The 18,923-nt window shown below is 33.6% G+C and overlaps 1 pseudogene; it reads right to left on the bottom strand.

Moving 5' to 3' along the window:
• Positions 1-381: 381 nt before the first annotated feature.
• LOC129741405 (metallophosphoesterase domain-containing protein 1-like) overlaps positions 382-18,923 on the bottom strand; it is a 35,181-nt pseudogene continuing 16,639 nt past the window's right edge.

Here is an 18,923-nt window from a genome sequence, read left to right on the forward strand (position 1 = left end):
CAAAAATATGAAGTTCATGGTGATAACAGCTTCCACTTTTTCATAGTAAAACCATGAAAATCCGTTTAATTACATTGTTCTAACGAAGATGGAAATCAAGGTATTTCTATAGTATAAAATCATTGTTTTAACCGTAAAATTTCATGGTTTTACTATGAATAATTTATTGATTAGAATATTTTGCTAAAGTTATTACTTATTTCAAGGAATTTTATTCATGATTATAGTTGTGCATTGGAATAATTTTGATTTCCGTTTATTAAAAAGCACGACCAAACAGGAATATTATTCCTTAAAATAAGAATAACTTTAGCAAACTGATAAATTTAAAAACGAAATTCAAAATAATTTTATTATATATTATAATTGTTTAACTCTCTGGTATGGTATGACTTTGATATAGTTGTTTCTTGCAGCAGTTGAAAAAACAAGACTCCTTCAAATTGTGCCATCCGGAACCATGGGTAGCAATAGCAGCGAATGCCGGTCTCTAGATGAAAATCCTTACCAGAATTGCAAGGTAACGCTTCGTGGTTTCCGTGTTTACCAGAGTTGTGTTTATGGCAGATGATTGTATTGCCGCTTCAATGGACCGTAACTCTATCATGACCCGGGCGATGTCCTCCACGATTTTTTTAGATCTATAGAGTGGCAGTCTCCAGTCACTTCAACCTAAATTCGTGATGCTCGTCTATTCGTGCACTCTTACTATATGGTAGTAGGTTTAGTAATGCTGACTTGTTTTCCTTTTCCGTTGCTGTTCACGAGTTATGTTGACCAATCCATCCATGCTTCTAACCTTTCGCAAGCCGTCCGATCGAAGATATTCTGCAGATCTCGCTACAAATCTGCCGTTCGGTTTCTAACTGCTCTATGATTCAGGCCATTGGTTCGAGCAACCACCAGTGTGTTAGTCAGTTCATCGTTTCAGATCCGTACTTGGTTGAGGGGAGCTGCAAGAGAACGACAGATGTAGGCTTTGTATTGTAGGGTTCAATTAATTAATTTCCAAGAGACAAAACTTTTGAAATGTTTTGTGAAAAATATACATTGTACAGGTATTCGATGCAAGAGGCATCGAAAAACATCCTAATCTTTTATAACTGGAAATTTACCTTTTGGTAGATTAACATCAAATACGATCGGGTGGTTGTTCGGTAAATAGTTGATGTCACAAGTAGGAGCGTTAATAAAAATAATCTTACCATCGGAATTTATCCCGTAGCCTTCATGAACATGTCAAAAAACGTGACACCGTGGTTTGACTCGTTGCTGATCTGTCGTTAGCAACTCTACACACCCGGCGCTTCCTCCCGAAGATCTCGATGACCAACGATGTATGTGTTATCAAGATATCAACCTTTTCTGAAATGTTCTCCCACTTTTCCAGACACAGGTAGGTGCAGTTGCTCAAGTGCCGTTTTGAAGGGCTCCGTTAGGCTCTCCTGAAATAAACAAAAATTCGAAATGAAACATCCATATTTAATCTTTTGAGATTGAAGGAAAGGTATGAATAAGACTTTCACAAACCTTCAAATTACCAAGTGTTGGTATTTCGTCAAGAATGATAGAACCAGTTTGCTTGCAGCATCCTCCGGTGGCATTTTCAAAGGGGTAGGTGTGATCGAAGCTAAGTTCAAGACTTTCCGCTGTGACCATTTTGTGTTAATGCGGAAGTTTTTTCTGAAAGTAAATACAATTGGTTAGAATCATCATTTGGGTTCGAAATGCAAAGTTACCCAGCTTATTGTTGAAATCGAGGACCGCAACTTTCCGCACAAAGATATCTCCATCCAGAATGTCAAACTGGTCGGTTAGCAAGTGTGTATGCGACGTACAAACAACCCGGATCTTTTTGGCGGGGACATTCCTAGTCGGAGGCTTTGCATCGATTTTGATGACATGCTGGGATGTAGAAAGTTCCTTCCAAGCTGGAGTTGGATCTTCCGTGAGAGGATGGATAGGTATCTACTTTCACGTTAATCCTTCCGGTTTGATATACAATAGCACTGGCACTGAATTGAGCAATTTTTGTGTTACTTTTAAAAATGGCGCGGGCGCGGAGTCAAAATAAATCTCTACACGAAAAATTGTAAATACGCAAACAATGCAAAAGTTTAACAATGTTCATTTTGGTTTGGATTTTAATTTTACCATGAAGTACACAATAACAATAATAATCACAAGAAAATTATTGTGAAACCGTACTTCTGTCATTTTCGACAACTATGAAATATTTTGAATTTACGATATACTTCACGGTGACTTTGAAAATTATGGTGATTTCATAATTAAATGTGGTTGAAAGATATTTAGAAACTACGATGAAATTGATTGTTAGATTGAAAATCATTGTTCAGTTATCTTAATACCATGGTCTTTGTTATTCGGGGAGTTTCCAAGCTTAAAATCTATCTTCAAATATCTACCTCGTTGAATTGTTTACAATTATCCCTTCAGAAAGGAATTCTCGGATATTTTTGTGAGAAACCATACCTAAAGATAATGAGTAACATGAAGAACTGTAAAATAAAGTCGTTGAATGAGCTGTGGTCTAGAATTTCACAGTCACTAGAAAATGTTGTATCTAGACTTGAAACATACTGTTCCGACTTAGAAAAGCGTATTGACCAGCTGAAGAATAAACTATCTATGGTGAAAACTGAAAACACGAAGCGGGCTGACTCAATGAATTTATTGGTGAGCAACGTTCGTCATGAAATGGAGAGTGCTTCTGAAACTATGCGTTGCTTGGCCAATAGCAACGAGGTCATCATCACTGGAGTTCCGTACCATCAACATGAAAATCTGAAAGCAATCTTTCAACGGGTATCATCTCGCCTGGATTTCAAAACGTTCCCGTTAGCTGATCTGAAAAGATTGAGTCGTGGTCATATCACTCGTGGATCGTGTCCTCCAATTCTGTGTGAATTTGCGTTTAGAAGCTCGAGAAATGAGTTTTTCCGGCGCTATATTGGTAGAAATACTATCAATCTTCGTGACATCGGTTTCGAGCAGGACGGAAGAATCTTCGTAAACGAAAATCTCACTCCACTTGGTCGAGATATACGTAATGTGGCGGTCAAGATGAAGAAATTAGGAAGGCTTCACCAAGTGAGGATTCGAGATGGGCACATCTTCGTCCAACGGAGCGAGAAGGAGAAACCGATCGCTGTTAGGAGTAGAAGCCAACTGTCTGCTCTTTGCTGTAAAGCTGAAAACCCTTTCCCAAATAGTTTTTCTCTTCCTTCCTCAGTTTCCTCTGACTCCGATCCCGATTATCCTCTGATTCCTGATAGTGTTACCGTCTCCGTTGATGGTTGACCCTAGGGCTGACTTTAGCTTGACCCTTCGTAAAACCCTCTTCGTTGTCGAAGAAAAGCCGATGTTCTTGTCGTTAAAAAAAGGTTCAAAAACAAGCCGCCCGCCTTTAAAGGCGACGGAACGTACGCATTTCGAAATTTGCTTGTTTTTTCAACCGCTGTTATTGTATGTAGTATTTCTATCTTTGTACCGTACTGGCTGAACCACCACGCTTTGACCACTCCAATGACCTGCGCTCGTTGCATGGAGCGGATTGTTGAGATGCAGCCCGCCGTTGACCTACTTTGGGTCCAACCTTTGTCTTTTGTCTTTTGCGCCTCCGTCTGATTGTAGCCTGGTTACGTGAAGAAAGGAAGTATTACTCTTTTATTTTACTGTTTTTTTAAAATACTTGAACCTAATTCTCAAGCTTCCGTAGCCAAGATCAGAGCTGTGATGCCGACCCAAGCTCCGAAATGTTCTTCTTGCTTCAAATTCTGAGCTCTCCTAGCTCTCTGATTTAAAACAACTGACATGAGCCGGACATGCTAGCTCGGAAGCCCATCCTCATCCATGGATTACCATGAACCACCATAATGATGGAAATGACCAAGTAGCAACATGGCGATGCTGCGCCCAATAGTGATTTTGTCATAGGGGGATTTTTTTTTATTATCTGACAATTTGCGCCGGGGGTCTTCAGATTTTCCTCAAAATTGAAAATTTGGTTCATTTTTGCGACTTAAAAACACATGTATTTTTTCAGATTTCTAACATTTTTATTTTTTGAGTTAGCTTCGGTTAGATTTTTTTGTCAATAAAAAATAACCATTTTTCAAAGCTACATAACTCTGTTATTTTTCAACGGAAATTATAAAATAGCACATCAAAATGCATTGAAATTTTATCAGCTTTCCAAATAAAAAAGCTGGAAAAAAAGAAATAAAGACCTTCAACATGAAAAGTTGTAAATAAACTTTAAATGGCATCTAAAAGTACCGGCTGCACCACCGAATATTTTGCAAAAAATACCATTGAATAGCTCAATTTATGATGCAACTTTCATCTGAAGACACCAAAGTGGGCCATCAACTCCTTGAAGAGTTTTGAAAGAAATAATGACGATAAATCTCTTTTTTTGCGACGAAAACAAACAATGGTGGAACAACTGCCCTCACATATGAAGATATCAAGCACTTCTAACAACATGGAAACAAAAGAACTTACCAAAGCAGGTAAAAAGCACTACTTTTTCGTGCTTTGTAGAATATTTGCAGCATAACTGACTTAAAATTTTAACCAAAATTCTTAGTATCGTATTTTTAATGTGATCTAACAAATAATGGAAATGTTGCTTTTACAACTTGGTCATATGCTATATAACTTATTAACTTTTCAATCAAAGAATATTGTGAAGCATAATCAATGCCAATAGTAGAAGGTTCAGTCCCTGTTTTTGGGATCACAAAAACGTGATTAAAAAAATGAAATATAGACGTGCTTTACATAGTTTTTATATCGGGAGCTAAGCACTGGACACCAAAATCCTTTCCCATTGATCATTAACAAAGGGTGTGGCACAAATGTAGAAATAATCGAAGAGCTCAGTATGGCCAGCCCAGGCTGTAGAAAGCATCATTCCCATTGTAGGTAATATGATATTGAAAATATGATACTTTTACCGTATTCGTTTTCTCCATTCGCCCAGTTTTGAGGTTTACCATACTAGAACGAACATAATTTGTCGTCAGTGTTTTGCTACTTCGATCAAACGAATCTTCAGTGTTCCACCGTCCATTTTAAATCAAATCTGTTGAATTACGGATGCAAAACTGAGCGCATAAAGTTCTAAAAATGACAGCAAAATTTGCAAAACTTGTTGTGACCTGGTGCAAAACTGGGTATAAACGAATACGTTATTAGATTTTTGGATATAACATGAAGTCAGTTTAGCTGCAACACTCTACCGCCCCTACTTTCATAACAGTCCCATATGCAAAAACAAGCAAGCGAGAAAATCAGCTCTTCCTGTTTTGGAATACATTCTAAAATTGTGATCACCACTTTCAGCATAAACGAAAATCGTTTTTAGGTTGTCATAATAAATCGAAATTAAGTTATTGGTAAGGTCGAGAGCACCATTTTTATTCATTATGGGACTGTTAATCGACCATATTTGAAACCTTTTTCAAATCTACTCGCATTACAGTCTTATACAGAATATTTTTTTCTCACCAAGCTACTTTCTAAGACTTAAATTTGATCATTTTTGAACTTCTAAATGCAATTGTCAGAAAAAGAAACATACAAAATATCGTAAATTCCACATTGTAAGTTGAATCTTTTTACGATTTTTGATTGCATCCGATAGTTTTTCGCTCAGAAAGTCATTCCTAAGGAAGTCAGACCTGCCTTCGAAAACTCGTGTGCATCATTCGACATCAAGTGAGTTGAATTTGTTTTAAATGATTCAAAGCAATAAATCAAAGACTATTTCGTCGAAAGAAGCATTGAAAAGTAACCAAATCCGTGGTATTTCATGGAACTGTTATTCGGGTATATTTCATATAGGACAGCCACAAATTGATTTTTTTTTTCGAAATTTGTAGAACAAAACCTCTTTTTTTAGTGTTTTACTTTGAATCCCTATGTTGACCTAAAATGACGAAAATTCATATGGGACTGTTATGCGAGTAGGGGCAGTCTACAAAGCACAAAAAAATAGTGTTTTTTACCTGCTTTGAAAAGTTCTTTTGTTTCCATGTTGTAAGAAGTACGCGCTCACTCCATATGTAAGTGCAATTGTTCGACCATTGTTTGTTTTCGATGCAAAAAAACAGATTTGTTGCCATTATTTCTTTCATAACTCTTCAAGGAGTTGATGGCCCACTTTGGTGTCTTCAGATGAAAGTTGCGTCATAAATTGAGCTATTCAATGGTATTTTTTGCAAAATATTCGGTGGTGCAGCCGGTACTTTTAGACGCCTTTTAAAGTTTATTTACAACTTTTCATGTTGAAGGTCTTTATTTCTTTTTTTTTCAGCTTTTTGCCTTTCTTACAGAAAGGTTTGGTTATCGGTCGATTGGGGAGATCATTAATTATGGGTCTTAGGCATACCTTTATAGGTACCTATCGACTCAGCTCGACGAGTTCTGTTGATGTCCGTGGATTTGTATGTTCCATTTTAAAAATGTCAAGAACGTTTTTGCGAAACTGGGCTGCACAATTAAAATGATTTTAGTTTCAAAAGAATGCATTTTTTTTTCTACACAACCCTTTCAAAAACGGGAAAAAAACAAAATAGTTGAAACAAGTTTTTTACGAAATACATACGATACAAATTATGGCATAAAAAAAAAGTTTCTAGTGGCGCCTCGAAGCAGCAGCACCAGCAATTATTCGATTATATTGATGATAACAAAAAAATAAAAATTCCGTCATGAGAATCGTTTCCAAAACCTTCATCTTATAAGACACCAACGCTATCCAATAGGCTATTGGTACGCTTAAGATTGAGACGCTAAAACTGAAATGGGTTACAGGTATTACTAAGACGCTCCGTTTTCTGGGCAGATTCTCAGTCTGCTGGTGCAAATACGGCAACAGCGGAAAATATAATTAACACGTTTAGCTTTTCAATGCAGCAAATGGCGGCTTACCGTTTCCTTCCCTTCAGAGACCTATGTTCGGGCATTAACAAAAAGCAGAGCCGTACAGAAAACTGCGTTGGGGGGAATTAATTCGAAGATTTTAGACCTTGTTTTTTTTAACCATACTTGATCATGTCAGCATACTCATACATAATTGAGATTCAGAATTTAAATTTCAGAATTCTGAATCTATTATATAAAATTCTCTTGTAACGGTGTTTGTAGTACTACTCCTCCGAAATGACCCAACCGATTCAAATGAAATTATTTTTAGAATATTCTGTGGCCATGCGAATCGGTTTATATCGAATAAAAATAACAAAAAGTCGCATCAATTGTCCGTAATCATTGAATTTGTAATAAATTGAATCAAATTAAAGTCATGGCCTTCAATTTTTTCGAGATTTTCTTTCCTTTGGGCGCTGGGCGGGCGGTTTGTTATTCATCTCCATGGTCGAGGCGTCGCCAGCAAACGTCGAGAAAGGATAGTAACCAAGGCATAGCATACTGATTAGTTGAAATATTTGGGCGCGCATTTCTAAACCAAGCATAATTTCAATGCATGTGGTGGCGATATGAAGCCTAGATGTGTTTTTATCTACTCGATTCCTACATCATTTGTACAGCACATAGTAATGCATGACGCCCAGATTGATATTTCGCCGATCAAATCAAAACCATTTAAACGATTTAAAGAAATGAAACTATTTTAAGTTCAAAAGAAATTGTTATGAATTTGATACTGATGCATATAAAATAATGGTATGACTCTTTAAAAAAATGAAAGTGGGAAAATTTACATACAATTTTATAATCCAATACCCCTAGAATCATTTTTCGAACAAGTACAAATGTGCTCAACAGAAGATTGAAAATGAACAGACACTTGAACTGAACAAGAGCCTTTCTTTCAAAAAGGATTATACACGATTGAAGTTTATTTTAAGGTCTAATGCAAAGATTTTTTTGATTTTTTCCAAGCTTTAGTGAAAGTTATCAATAAAATAAGAAGAATTTTCAGTTTAAACATACATTAGAGGCTTTAATTTAGAACAAGTGCAAACGTTCAACATTTGCAAAAAAATGTATACATTATTTCTTCATCTATAATGGTTGAGCCCAAATTAAAAATCGGACTAAAAAAACTCAACTTTTTTGTCAAATAATTCACCGAAAAACTGTTTACATGTTCACTTTTTGTTTACACAGAATTCAAGTACGTACTTAACATAAACGTGTTTTTTTGTTTACTATATTTTGGCTACAAAGACGAGACTTTAGATCCGCTTTTTTGTGATTGATATTCCGGAAACACTATTTTTTTGATAGCAGAAGCAGATTTTTTTTCGATAAGTTTTGATTATGACCTGAAAGTGCCGAAAAAACATTAACTCCTGTCATTTCACACGGTGAAACAAGTGACAACGGTCCTTTTAGCCATTAAACATATACCTTTTTAGAATTTTTTTCTCCAAAAAGGTAAGAAAGGGTATCCCGCGTGTTGAATCTGAAGCGGATATTCAAAATTTTTAAATGTCTTTGTAAATGAAGGTCATAAAGTAAAACAGTATTCAGTGAAATTGAAGTACCAAGCATTATTTCATTCTGGAGAAAAACTGCAGATATATCAATGAAAGTTGATGAAAAAGACAAACAGGAACAAGTAATTCATTTTGAAGTCTTTACACTGACGCATCTGAAAAAGAATAAAGTGTTTCCACTTGCATCAATAAATGGGACAAATGTATACTCAGATATTTCTCTTTGAAGGAATGTGAAAGTTGAACTGTGGTGATAGCCGAAAGATTCTTTAATGTTTTCAAAGATTTCGAGGTATTTTTACATGAAAACTTTCAGAGAAAACGAATGAACTCATGAAATCATCGGGTTAGGTTAGCTCTTTTCGGCCTTTTTAATTTTTAAAAACCTGCATTTCAATCAAATGTTATTGAATCTTGAAAATATGTGATATAATCTTGAATAAAATAACAGATCACCTCCAACACTGTTCAGGAAATTTTTATATCAGAACACCCCAATGCTTCAGTAAGAATCTTAAAAACAATGGTTTAAATTGGCGGATATGTCCATTGGGATTAAAATCCAAATAAAAATGCTGTAATACGGTTGAAGTAAAAAATCTAAACACATTTTTCCCCCATTCAAGACTTATCGTTTTCTTGATTAATTGGGTAAATGTTCAAGGAAATTTTTTGCTTAAGGGGGGGGGGGGGGGGGGGTAGGGTCTAACGGGTATAAAAAAACACCATTTTCACGATTTTTTTCTAGAGCTATCGTTCAAACACATGTATTCAAATTTTTTGCATTATACAAAGCATTGTTAAAAGAATGTTTAGTAATTTTTTCGTAGAAAAATATTGAAAAATGAGCCGGTGACGGAGCACTTTCGAGGATGCCCTTTAGAAAACAGGATTTGCGGTGGACACTGTATCTCAGCACAGAATCATCTGAAGTAAAAAAAATCAGAGCAAAATATTTTTAATAGATGTTTTTCTGGACCCCAACGTTTCTATTTAACAAAAAAAATTTTTTATGAAATTTTTGTGGTTGTTTGAAGTAAAAACTATGATTTTTCACGAAAAAATCTGCCATTTTTCACCTGTAAAATCTCCCCAAAGTAAAAAAAAACAAAAAAGAAAAACGTTGGGGTCTGGTATTTTATATGTAGAAAATATGTTCCAAATTTGAAAAGAATCGGATAAGTAGGTTTCAAATGACGATGTCCACGGACTTTAAAAATTTGCTTTCTTGCAGTATTAGATAGGAGGAGATAAAGGCCTATATTTTCTACAGTTTTACTACAATTGACTTGAAATTTTGACACAACATTCTTGAAATGTTTTACAATAATAAAATAAAAAAATAGAAAAATCGTTTTTTTGAAAGTGTTAGACCCTACCCCCCCCCCCCCCCTTAAACAAATAATAAAACGGCGAACTTTTTTTTTGGACATGTTTTTGTGAACATATGGGTATTAATTTCCACTGCTGCTTGAAAATGGTCAGTAAAGAATCATCTCTAATGTTTTCTTTTTATTTCTGCAGTTTTAAAAAATATACCATCCAAAGTTACTCGGGAGCTGAAAGTGCTGCGATAGGTAGAATATTGGGTAAATACTCCAAAAATGGTCCCGATATTCAAAATTATTTTTCCATAAAGTATCATATGCAATAAATTTGAATTATTGAGAAACTTTTGATTTCGATTTCAACCTTAAAGTGAACTCGAGCAAAGCGAAGTAAATCAACTTAATGGTATTCAATAAATGAAACATAGATATTATCAACATATAGTTGTAGAAGATGCACGTAAGAATGACTGAAGGTATTGATTGATAATTTATGTAAAGACCCGTAGAATTGAGTTAAAATTCTTAGGTTTGATTCCGATAGAATTGAGCGGGACAATTTGAGTAAACGGAAAAGAAGGATATGTAAAAAAATGCTTTTTTAAAGTCAAACAGCGAAGAAAAAAAATGAAAAATGAACGCCAAGTTTAACATGGTAAAACGAAGTTTACCGGGTCTGCTAGTGTAGATGTAAAATTTAGATTCATCAGAACATCTGTAAATTTTCTCCTCACTATCTATTCATCTTTATCAAGTTTCAATTCTGACATTTTTTCTCCAAGAACTTAAATTTTCACCGGTATGCCGAAACACAAATTTACAAAAATCAATGAACGGCGGTTAACTTTTCTTAAAATATCTTAAGAATTCAGATTAAGAACTCATATCCAAAATTCAGATTCAGATTGAAAATTCAGATTCTGAATAGGGTAGGGGAGGTTTTGTGGAAATATTTTGTATTACGCATGGTTGAGCTCTAAAAAAGGTATCATCCAAGCCACGCGTAACCGCTAGCCATCAACACTGTAGTTGGTTTGATCTATCGAGTTGAAAAAAATTTAAAAATAAATCAGCAAGAATCAAACTTGAGACCAGCTGCACGAGAGTTTGGAACGCTACCACAACTCCACGTCAACTTACGATTTCAAAGAGAATTAAACATTTTAAATACCAGTCCTTCCTCCTATAAACAAACTCCTAAAATGCCAGTTCGCTTTCCCTCAAAAAAACTTACTAGTCATGGTTTGGTACCTTTTTGCCTTTCTAACAGAAAGGTTTGGTTATCGGTCGATTTGAGAGATCATTAATTATGGGTCTTAGACATACCTTTATAGGTACCTATCGACTCAGCTCGACGAGTTCTGTTGATGTCCGTAGATTTGTATGTGCCATTTTAAAAATGTCAAGAAGGTTTTTGCGAAACTGGGCTGCACAATTAAAATGATTTTAGTCTCAAAAGAATGCATTTTTTTTTCTACACAACCCTTTCAAAAACGGGAAAAAAACAAAATAGTTGAAACCGTTTTCTTTACCAAATACATATCATACTTATTATGGCATAAAAAAAAGTTGCTAGTGGCGCCTCGAAGCAATCATTTATAAATCGGAGATAATCAAAATAAAAAATTAAAACATATTGACTCGGGAATCGAACCAAAAACCTTCAGATCCCAAGTCGCAAACGCTATCCAATAAACCATCGGCACGCTTGACAAGGAGTGGCTCAAACTCAAATAGGTAAAAGGCATTACTAAGACGCACCGTGGTCTGGGCAGTTTCTCAGTCTGCTGGGGCAAATACGGCAACAGTGTTTATATCTTACACTTCTTGCTTTTCAATGCAGCAAATGGCGGATGGGCGTTTCCTTCAGAGTCCGCCATGCCTATAGACACTATAATTTCATATATGAAATTATAGTGTCTATAGCCATGCCGGGTGTCAACAAAATGCAGAGCCGTACAGAAAACTGCGTTGGGGGGGAATTTATATGAAGATTTTATGACCCTCGTTTTTTAACCCGTGTTGAAGAATGAATTTATGTTTTTTTTTTTCATTTCTACATACTCATACATAATTTAGATTCAATTTCAGATGCAGAATTCAGATTCAGTTTTCAAATTCAGAATACAGGTTTAGGAATCAGAATTCAGGATTCAGAATTCAGAATTCAAAATTCAGATTCAGAACTCATATTCAGAATTCAGAATTCAGATTCAGAATTCAGATTCAGAATTCAGATTCAGAATTCAGATTCAGAATTCAGATTCAGAATTCAGATTCAGAATTCAGATTCAGAATTCAGATTCAGAATTCAGATTCAGAATTCAGATTCAGAATTCAGATTCAGAATTCAGATTCAGAATTCAGATTCAGAATTCAGATTCAGAATTCAGATTCAGAATTCAGATTCAGAATTCAGATTCAGAATTCAGATTCAGAATTCAGATTCAGAATTCAGATTCAGAATTCAGATTCAGAATTCAGATTCAGAATTCAGATTCAGAATTCAGATTCAGAATTCAGATTCAGAATTCAGATTCAGAATTCAGATTCAGAATTCAGATTCAGAATTCAGATTCAGAATTCAGATTCAGAATTCAGATTTAGAATTCAGATTCAGAATTCAGATTCAGAATTCAGATTCAGAATTCAGATTCAGAATTCAGATTCAGAATTCAGATTCAGAATTCAGATTCAGAATTCAGATTCAGAATTCAGATTCAGAATTCAGATTCAGAATTCAGATTCAGAATTCAGATTCAGAATTCAGATTCAGAATTCAGATTCAGAATTCAGATTCAGAATTCAGATTCAGAATTCAGATTCAGAATTCAGATTCAGAATTCAGATTCAGAATTCAGATTCAGAATTCAGATTCAGAATTCAGATTCAGAATTCAGATTCAGAATTCAGATTCAGAATTCAGATTCAGAATTCAGATTCAGAATTCAGATTCAGAATTCAGATTCAGAATTCAGATTCAGAATTCAGATTCAGAATTCAGATTCAGAATTCAGATTCAGAATTCAGATTCAGAATTCAGATTCAGAATTCAGATTCAGAATTCAGATTCAGAATTCAGATTCAGAATTCAGATTCAGAATTCAGATTCAGAATTCAGAATTCAGATTCAGAATTCAGATTCAGAATTCAGATTCAGAATTCAGATTCAGAATTCAGATTCAGAATTCAGATTCAGAATTCAGATTCAGAATTCACATTCAGAATTCAGATTCAGAATTCAAATTCAGAATTCAGATTCAGAATTCAGAATTCAGATTCAGAATTCAGATTCAGAATTCAGATTCAGATTCAGAATTCAGATTCAGATTCAGAATTCAGATTCAGAATTCAGATTCAGAGTCAGAATTCAGATTGAGATTCAGAATTCAGATTCAGAGTTCAGATTCAGAATTCAGATTCAGAATTTAGATTCAGAATTCAAATTCAGAATTTAGATTCAGAATTCAAATTCAGAGTTCAGATTCAGATTCAAAATTTAGATTCAGAATTCAGATTCAAAATAATGTAGATTCAGAATTCAGATTTAGATTTCAGATTCAGGATTTAGATTCAGAATTCAATTTTTGTACATGTATTTTCGGCATATTGGTGAAAAATTTAGATTCATGGAGAAAGAATATCAGAATTTGAAATTGATGAAGATGTTGCGAAGTAAAGTATGGTGTACGTTAATAAGTTTTCCTTGCAAAAATGTTCTTTCACTTTTTTCATCATACGTAAAGTTTAGGAATCAGAATTCAGGATTCAGAATTCAGAATTCAAAATTCAGATTCAGAACTCATATTCAGAATTCAGAATTCAGATTCAGAATTCAGATTCAGAATTCAGATTCAGAATTCAGATTCAGAATTCAGATTCAGAATTCAGATTCAGAATTCAGATTCAGAATTCAGATTCAGAATTCAGATTCAGAATTCAGATTCAGAATTCAGATTCAGAATTCAGATTCAGAATTCAGATTCAGAATTCAGATTCAGAATTCAGATTCAGAATTCAGATTCAGAATTCAGATTCAGAATTCAGATTCAGAATTCAAATTCAGAATTCAGATTCAGAATTCAGATTCAGAATTCAGATTCAGAATTCAGATTCAGAATTCAGATTCAGAATTCAGATTCAGAATTCAGATTCAGAATTCAGATTCAGAATTCAGATTCAGAATTCAGATTCAGAATTCAGATTCAGAATTCAGATTCAGAATTCAGATTCAGAATTCAGATTCAGAATTCAGATTCAGAATTCAGATTTAGAATTCAGATTCAGAATTCAGATTCAGAATTCAGATTCAGAATTCAGATTCAGAATTCAGATTCAGAATTCAGATTCAGAATTCAGATTCAGAATTCTGAATCTGAATTCAGATTCAGAATTCAGATTCAGAATTCAGATTCAGAATTCAGATTCAGAATTCAGATTCAGAATTCAGATTCAGAATTCAGATTCAGAATTCAGATTCAGAATTCAGATTCAGAATTCAGATTCAGAATTCAGATTCAGAATTCAGATTCAGAATTCAGATTCAGAATTCAGATTCAGAATTCAGATTCAGAATTCAGATTCAGAATTCAGATTCAGAATTCAGATTCAGAATTCAGATTCAGAATTCAGATTCAGAATTCAGATTCAGAATTCAGATTCAGAATTCAGATTCAGAATTCAGATTCAGAATTCAGATTCAGAATTCAGATTCAGAATTCAGATTCAGAATTCAGATTCAGAATTCAGATTCAGAATTCAGATTCAGAATTCAGATTCAGAATTCAGATTCAGAATTCAGATTCAGAATTCAGAATTCAGATTCAGAATTCAGATTCAGAATTCAGATTCAGAATTCAGATTCAGATTCAGAATTCAGATTCAGATTCAGAATTCAGATTCAGAATTCAGATTCAGAGTCAGAATTCAGATTGAGATTCAGAATTCAGATTCAGAGTTCAGATTCAGAATTCAGATTCAGAATTTAGATTCAGAATTCAAATTCAGAATTTAGATTCAGAATTCAAATTCAGAGTTCAGATTCAGATTCAAAATTTAGATTCAGAATTCAGATTCAAAATAATGTAGATTCAGAATTCAGATTTAGATTTCAGATTCAGGATTTAGATTCAGAATTCAATTTTTGTACATGTATTTTCGGCATATTGGTGAAAAATTTAGATTCATGGAGAAAGAATATCAGAATTTGAAATTGATGAAGATGTTGCGAAGTAAAGTATGGTGTACGTTAATAAGTTTTCCTTGCAAAAATGTTCTTTCACTTTTTTCATCATACGTAAATTTTTTCCTCACTTTTCTACCCATCTTTATCAATATTCAATTCTGAAATTGTTTCTTCCAGAATACTAATTTTCACAGTTTTTGATAAATTTGCGATGACTTAAAGATCATTACGCATGAAAACACGATTTTGTATTGTGAAAACTTTTTTTCACAATTTTTCTGAAATTAAGGGTGCTGCATACTTTTAGGGGTAAAACCATACTACTAAAAGTTGTAAAATCCGAAATCATAAAAAAAATTTTGGATGAAAGGAATTTCAATTTTAACAAACGCGTGATTCAGAATTCAGATTCAGAATTCAGATTTAGAATTCAGATTCAGAATTCAGATTCAGAATTCAGATTCAGAATTCAGATTCAGAATTCAGATTCAGAATTCAGATTCAGAATTCAGATTCAGAATTCAGATTCAGAATTCAGATTCAGAATTCAGATTCAGAATTCAGATTCAGAATTCAGATTCAGAATTCAGATTCAGAATTCAGATTCAGAATTCAGATTCAGAATTCAGATTCAGAATTCAGATTCAGAATTCAGATTCAGAATTCAGATTCAGAATTCAGATTCAGAATTCAGATTCAGAATTCAGATTCAGAATTCAGATTCAGATTCAGAATTCAGAATTCAGATTCAGAATTCAGATTCAGAATTCAGATTCAGAATTTAGATTCAGAATTCAGATTCAGAATTCAGATTCAGAATTCAGATTCAGAATTCAGATTCAGAATTCAGATTCAGAATTCAGATTCAGAATTCAGATTCAGAATTCAGATTCAGAATTCAGATTCAGAATTCAGATTCAGAATTCAGATTCAGAATTTAGATTCAGATTCAGATTCAGAATTTAGATTCAGATTCAGATTTCAGATTCATAATTCAAATTCAGAATTCACAATCAGAATTAAGATTTAGAATTCAGATTCAGAATTCAGATTTTTGTAAATTTATTTTCAGCATATCGGTGAAAATTTAGATTCTTGGAGAAAGAATATCGGAATTGAAAATTTATAATGATTGATGTTGCGGGGTAAAGTATGGTGTGCGTTTATAAGTTTTCCTTGCAAAAATGTTCTTTTGCTCTTTTCTCTTCATTTTTCTATCCATCTTTATCAGATTCAGAATTCAGATTCGAACCCAGAATTAGAATTCAGATTCAGATTTAGAATCCAGATTCCAGATTCAGATACAGAATTCAGATACAGAATACAGATTTAGAATTTAGATTCAGAATTCAAATTAGGAATTCAAAATTCAAAATTCAAAATTCAGAATTTTGAATTTTGAATTCAGAATTCAGAATCCAGAATTCAGAATTCTGAATTCTGAATTCTGAATTTGAATTCTCAAATCTTAATTCTAAAATCTTAATTCTGAATTTGAATTCAGAATTCAGATTCATAATTCAAACTCTGAGTTCAGATTCAGAATTTAGATTCAGATTTAGAATTCTGATTAAGAATTCGGATTAAAGATCAACCTGGAATTTGAAATTGGAAATTATATTCAAATATTAGACTAAGTGTTGTAACTCAAAATTCAAACTTTAGAATCAGAATAAGATTTCAGATCTAGTTTCCAGAATGAGATTATTCATTTAATAGTCATATTACTTTCCCCTCCTTTTGTGAGAATTTTTTCTTTTATGCATGGTTGAGCTCTAAAAAAGGTATCATGCTAGGCCACGTGTCACGGCTATCCATCAATATTGTAGTTGGTTTTACTTATTCAGTAAAAAAAGCATAAAAAAACAGTAGGATTCGAACCGTGACCAGCATCGTGAAAGTTCTGGTTGCTACCACGGCACCATTTCAGCGTGTTATAAGTCTAGGAAATTTAACTGTTTAAATACCATTCTTTCCATACATAAAATGAACTCCTTACATACCAGTTCGCTTTTCTCCAAAAAACGTACTATGCATCATTTTTTTATATTGAGATCGGAATTTTTCGTGTTTGAATATCTGAAATCATACTTATATGATGCAGAGGGAAGGAATGTATCATGTGTGTTCTATATTATTTTATATATTTCCAAATATAACTTACACTCTGTTAGAAAGGCTCCAATCCACTGTTAAGTGTATTAAATCGGGTTTTTATTTGGAAAGCTGATAAAATTTCAATGCATTTAGATGTGCTATTCTATAATTTCCGTTGAAAAATAACAGAGTTATGTAGCTTTGAAAAATGGGTATTTTTTATTGACAAAAAAATCTATCCGAAGCCAACTCAAAAAATAAAAATGTTAGAAATCTGAAAAAATACATGTGATTTTAAGTCGCAAAAATGAACCAAATTTTCAATTTTGGGGAAAATCTGAAGACCCCCGGCGCAAACCCGTCAGATAATAAAAAAAAATCCCCATAGCTGAAATGTTGAATAGAAGTCAGGTATCACAAATTCTTTGGCATACAATCTAGTTAGGGGAAATTTCCTCCGTATAATATTTCTATCAAATCAGTCTATTAGGCTCTTCTATTTTCACTGTAAAATTATGATTTAAGCTTAGAATAAATGTTTCATACATTTTATTTTGTGGCTGTGATGCACTGGCTTTTCCTCGGCACGAAGAGGTTTTCCAAAGGGTCGAGCTCGTGATAGCCCCAGGCTCGGACTCTTTTCCCAGCCAACCATCAACGGATTCGGTAGTGAGTCAGAGGGCCAGAATGACTAAAGTCAGAAGTCCAAAAAGGAAGTCCAAAAGTTTATATCGATCAATCAATATTTTTAATTTATTAGTTATGTCATTATACACTATACAGTAGAAAAAAGTATTTGTTATGTTTTTCAGAATGATCACGGTTTAAATTATCAATCAAGTTGCCGAAATCACAGATAAATCTATAATTTCTGAGAATTGTGAGCAAATTTTCATCACAGAATCAAAGTATACAGAATTTTGAAAATATGCACAGAAATCACAGATGTTTTTTGAATTTTGAACGTATTCCTAAAACTTTTAATTTTATGTCATCATAAATTTTAAAATACTAACTTTGTATTGGAAAATCATGCTAATAAAGGGCAAGCACGAAATAATTGCGACACATTCAACAGGGGTTAACTTTTTTATCATTGCCACCAAATTTTGCTCATTGGTGTGTATTTTTTACATGCTGTCAAACTAGAAGTAGTGTTTTTCGATTCAACGAAAATGGAGGTGAACCAACGCGAGAGAACAAATCCCAAGTAACTCGTTAATCCCCTTATGAAACCAAAACTTGGTCTAGTAGCGTGCTTTAAAACTTTATTTGCTACTTGGGATTCTTTCCAAACACCTGGAATTATTCTTAACTGTTGCACCGCAGTTGGGATACCGGATGACACTGTTTTAGACTTCGATGGAGGGCAACAAACAAAAATGTGTTCAATTTTACTCTCAAGGCTCCGTTGATTAGCTTTTTTTTTTTATTTTTGAAGTAAATATATGTACCCTACCCTAAACAACTACCCTTAAATTTTGGTTTGTTTCTAAACATTATAAGAAAATTCACACGACATATTCGGTGTCGCAATAATTTCATATTCGCCTTTAAAATCGGTAATGTTTAATGATTTTTCTCTTGTGAAAAGTGAAAATAAATTCATTTCTTCATGACTTTTCTAGAACCTAATGTATTTTTCATCACAGAAAACCAACACAGAATTTATGGGTGAAATCACAGAAAGCGAGATTTAATTTTTGGAAAAACTCAATTTTTTTTTGACAGCCTTGGTCCCATGGCGAGAATTCTTTGAGGATGTGTTTTAGAATTTCATGAGTGGGACTTTAATTAAAGGGTGATACGGTCAAAATT

This window comes from Uranotaenia lowii, chromosome 2 (genome assembly GCF_029784155.1).
Source record: "Uranotaenia lowii strain MFRU-FL chromosome 2, ASM2978415v1, whole genome shotgun sequence".
Classification (NCBI taxonomy): domain Eukaryota; kingdom Metazoa; phylum Arthropoda; class Insecta; order Diptera; family Culicidae; genus Uranotaenia; species Uranotaenia lowii.